The following is a 4955-nucleotide window of genomic DNA, read 5'->3' as shown; positions in this document are numbered from 1 at the left end:
TAGCTTTTGAAAGACTATGATACGAATGTCCTTTGCCGCCCAAAAAAACCAATGTTGTTGTGATGCTTTGAATTTGATGTCTATGGGTAGTGTGACCAATGTTGTTAAGGGTAAAAAGGAGTTAGTAAATTATGTGCATAGATTGGCCCGGATGGGTGTTGAAGTTGAAACTTCTCAAAAAGAGGGTGTCATGGTTCATCATAACTCCGAGTCATCTTTAGTTGTTGAATTGAAAGCCAAGCAACATTGTGATCCCATATTGATGGAGTTGAAAGATTCCATACTTTTAAAATTCATTGAAGCTTTCTCCCAAGGGGGAGATGGGTTACTTTGGTATCAAGGTAGGTTGTGCACTTCGGATGTGGATGACTTAAGGAGAAAAATTTCGGAAGAGGGTCATGGTTTCCGATATTTCGTTCATACGAGTTCCACCAAAATGTATTGTAATCTACAAGAGATCTATTGGTGGAATGGTTTGAACAGGGATATAGAAAGATTTGTGGCCAAATATCCCAAATGTCAACAAGTCAAGACCAAACATCAAACACCCGGGGGTTTCACTGAAGATATAGCTATCCCCACATAGAATTTGAAAGATGTCAATATAGATTTTGTGGTGGGTTTGCCTTGTACACGACGGCTACATGTTTCGATTTTGGTCATTGTTGATACAATTACCAAACATCCTATTTTATTCTCGGCAAGACTACAAATTCGGCAAAACTTTATGCCAAATTGGATCTTAAGGAGATTGTGAGAATTGATGGAGTTCCCTTTTCTATCATGTCGGATAGGGGTACTCAAATTACCTCTTATTTTTGTAAAGCATTCAAATGTGGACTTGGTAAAGGTAAAATTTAATATCGCATTTCATCTACAAATAGATGGTTTGGCCGAACGAACCATCCAAACCCTAGAAGATATGTTGAAGGCATGTGTCATTAACTTCAAGGGTAATTGGGATGACAATCCACAATTGGTTAATTTTTTCATACAACAACAGCCATCACTCAAGTATCGCCATGGCCCCATTGGAAGCTCTCTATAAGAGGACATGTAGATCTCCGATTGGGTGGTTTAGGTAAGTGAGTTTGACCTAATAGGTCCAAAGTAATTTATGATGTCGTGGAGAAAATCCTACTTATAAGGGATAGACTGAAGATGTCCTACAGTCGGCAAACATCTTATACCGACAATCGAAAGAGGTATCGTGATTTTATGGTAGGTGACTTGGTCTATTTGAAGATATCACCCATGAAAGGGGATGAGGTCTGGGAAAAAGGGGAAACTTAGTCCCCGGTATGTGCGGCCATATGAGATTTTAAAACGCATTGGACGTGTTGAATATGACTTGAAATTACTTATTGAGTTGGCTTCGGTGCATCCGGTATTCCGTGTATCAATTCTCAAAAAGTGCATAGCTGATTCGGTGTCTATCCTTCTCTAGAAGGTTTAGAATTTGATGCTAGTCTTTCGTATATAGAGGTTCTAGTTGAGATTTTAGATTGGCAAGTGAAAAAGTTGGTGAATGAGGAAGTACATTCCGTAAAGGTTCTCTAGGAGAATCATCTTGAGGAAAATGCTACTTAGGAGGGCGAAGCTGATATGATGTCCCGATATCCTTATCTTTTTCCTTCCTCTTCTAGTCAAAGTTGAGATTATTAATCCCTCCCAGTTTTGATTTATGAAATTCATAAGTGTATTTTAAGTTTAATGATTTTCCTTCATGTATGCATGCCTTTGTGAAGAATTCATGTTGCATAAGTGTATTGAACATCGATGAAATTATATGTTCTATGTGTTTGATGGCACTTGATAATTGTAAACACCGTAAAAATTAATAAGATAAGAAATTTTTAATGTGTCAAGAATGCCTATGATTAGACCAGGGTTCACAAGGATTGATGCGCATTGAACCAGACCTCACAACCCTTACAACAGCCAAGCCAACTAATTTGTTGAGTTAGTTGATCTTGGAAAGGTTGGGTCCAACCATATAGGGCTCTCGAATACGAAGATTTACTCAAAGGAGTCTTTACGAAAGAAAGAGACGTATTTCGAATTAGAGTAAGGGCATGCTAAGACATTCGTTTTCGTGCTTTCGATCTGCTTACTTTGAATAAAGAGAAAAAAAATAGATAGGCGGAAAGGCTTTACACAAGACCACAGAGCGATAGAGAGAGAGCCTTCGCTTACCTGCTTAACCGTACCCTCCTATCGTACCTATATTGCCTTTCCTTCAGTTATATCCAGTTTCAGTTCTGCTTCCAACTACCGATGGGAGAAGGCTTAGACGTATAGCAAGATTAAATAAGAGGTATTGCATACGGGAATGATATATGAAATGAAAGGTTGGGCATGCTCTGCTCCCAAAATGCAGAGAGACTTGCAAAGGCAGATCCGGGTTGGTTGGTATAGAAAGTCATAAGAGAGGCAGGCTAAGTAAAATAATACACTGGTGCTATTGATTATAGAATCATATCAATCAAGCACGGCACACTTTCTATATCTCCTCCGTGTACAAGGTAAACAACTTAGCTTAGAGCATAGCGTGTTCCCCACCACACTGGTTGGCTGGTGCATTGGCCTTACCGTAAGAAGTCCGAGAGCGATATATCTCGTGACCCGAACTTAAAAAAGAAATCTTAGGTTCGAAGGGTCTACGGGTAAAATAGTCTTTTTCCAGGCTAAGGGTAATATCATAATTACCTTAAATATATGATTAATTATTTAATTAATTATGTAGGAGGGGCAATTTGGAGACAGAGAGAGCCAAAATTGAGCTCTAGAAGTGAAGTCTTGCTTCACCCAAGTTCGAACCTAGGTGGAAGCAATGAATTAATGTGATTTTTATTTAAGCTATTGAATTAATGTAAATAATTAATAATTATTATTCACTAGCTGATTTAAAATAAAATAAAAAACAGTTTTTTATTAAATAAATAAAACCCTATTGACTAAGTCCTAAAACTAGACTCCTAAGCCTCATATAACTCCAACTCTCTCTCACGTTTATCTCTCCATTCACACGCTCAATCTCTCTTCCTCTATCATAAAAAAATTCTCTGTAAAAATAAGGTAAAAAAGCAGAAAAATAAACCAAGTTCTTCACACTTGAAGAAATCACACAAAATCACAAGAAAACAAACGTTAATCGCACACTAGGCTAAGGGAGGTTGTCATTCGAGTGGAATTGATATTGAGGAGGCAGACGTCTTCTTAGGTGAAGTTTTTGGGCAGAAACTCAAGAGTTTAATGTCAATAAGGTATGGGCTCTGTACTCTCTTTGTCCCTTTCCAAAGAGACCCCTTAAGGTGTAGAATATTCATTCCGAAAACTAGAATTGTTCCCCGTTGCATGTCCCTGTCATTGGCTCCCATTGAATCATAGGTTGGTTATGTTTGCTGGTAGAAAACTAGGGATGTTTTTATATGTATGTTTGGAATTATGTGACTTATGGTTATTTTTCCGGAAATGTAACTATGTGTGTATGTGTGTGTTGTCGTGGCTATTGTTCATGGTTTAGGACTTGAAATGGCATGATAGTTCTTTATATTTCATGTACAGATGTTTGTGTAAATGTGATGTTCATATGAGTTGAAATGTAGCTGATTTGAGGGATAATGTCTTGGCTAAACGAATACATGAAGACCCACCTAAAACGTTCTAAATGCACTAAGAAATTCCCCTAAGAACAAAGGTGTAACTTGATGAAAGGATGCTGAAAAATTAAAAGAAAATTTTCAGCTTCTATTGATGAATTTCGGTCAGCAAAGAGGGTTCAAAATGTTGAAAAATGAATTAAAACAAGTGAGGTCATGGAGGATTGAACCCATGACCTCACCATGTTAAAAACCATGAAAATAAAGAAGTAAAAACAAATGTGGTGAAGGGGATTCGAACCATGGTATTGGGTGGAAAATGTAACTTAAAAGAAAAATTAAGAAACTAGAGGAGTAAGATTCGAACCCACCACCTCTCAATCAGATTCAAGGAAGAGTAAAAGAAAAAAATATAATGTGAGGCGTGGAAATCGAACCAACGACCTCTAGGCAGTGAAGCAGAGTAAAGAAAATGAAAGAAAATAAATGTGAGGCGTGAGAATCGAACCCACGACCTCTATGCAGTGAAGGAGAGGCAAAGGAAATGAAAAAAAAGAGATGAGAGGCGTGGGAATCTAACCCACGACCTCCTAGGCAGATTTGAGGAGAAAAGTTAAAAGAAATTAAAGAGGGGATGTGGGGGTTCGAACCCACAACCCCTGGGCCAAAGGAGAGAAATTTAAAGGCAATGAATATAAAAAGTAAATGAGGTTGTGGGGATTCGATCCCACATCCTCTTAGTTCCATTAAGCGAAAAATGAAGAGAGAAATCAATGGAAAAAGAAAATGAAGGAATTGGGGCTAGAACTTTGGTCCCCAAGTCGTATGGATTAAACCAAAATGAGTAAGAAAATGTAAGTGTTGTTCAAAGGATTTGAAAACCGGGTTCACTTGCCCAAATTCCGTATTGATACATAAGTCATACGTGAAATAAATGTTCAAGACTAATGATGCCTACTTAGATAGAAATTGAGATATTGGCATACATACAAGATGCATAAGCCTTGTACCACATAATATTAGGAAGATATGAATCACTTAAACGAACTATGAATGAAGCCTCATGGCTTGTATGTATAGATCCATAAGTCTAACATACGTTTAAAATAATAACTAACCTAAGATGTATGTAATGAAATGATGTAACCCTAGAAAGGTTAAGTAGAGTGTAAAACACACTAAATGGCAAAGTTCATTGGCATATGATGAAACGAATATTATGTAATGAAATGATGAAACCCTATAAGGGTTAAGTAAGAGTGTCAAAAAAAAGGCCAAGTACATTGGCATATGATGAATTGAAGATTCATGTAAAAGGGGTGAGTAATCATGAAGAACAAATGTGCTAATGTT

Source organism: Solanum pennellii, chromosome 8, assembly GCF_001406875.1.
Source record: "Solanum pennellii chromosome 8, SPENNV200".
NCBI classification, from domain to species: Eukaryota; Viridiplantae; Streptophyta; class Magnoliopsida; order Solanales; family Solanaceae; genus Solanum; species Solanum pennellii.
This window is presented reverse-complemented; position numbering follows the sequence as displayed.